Raw genomic sequence first — 335 nt, 5'->3', positions numbered from 1 at the left:
CTTCTATGGCTGCATGTTCCCACAGTAGTCACAGATTGCAGTGAGACCAGCTGCTGTCTGGAGCAGTCTCACAGACCCCTGAGACTCTCGCAAGAGATTTTGTAGCTCCTACAGGCAGCAGTGATCTCTCCAGAACTGATTTTCCTAAAATCCACTCACTGCGCTAGTGGGGGTCTATGGACTGTGCAAAATGAGTAATCCTGGAGAGGAGTAGGGCAGGGGCAGCTGCCTGTCAACTGGCCTCAGGCACTTTGTAGATTGGGAAAAGCTGGATCTCAGGGAGACAAGGGCCATCAGATGAATATAGCTTCAGTTTGCTGCAACTTGGGACCACA

Source organism: Pteropus alecto, unplaced genomic scaffold, assembly GCF_000325575.1.
Source record: "Pteropus alecto unplaced genomic scaffold, ASM32557v1 scaffold29, whole genome shotgun sequence".
In the NCBI taxonomy this organism is placed as follows: Eukaryota; Metazoa; Chordata; class Mammalia; order Chiroptera; family Pteropodidae; genus Pteropus; species Pteropus alecto.
Note: the sequence above shows the minus strand (reverse complement) of the source record.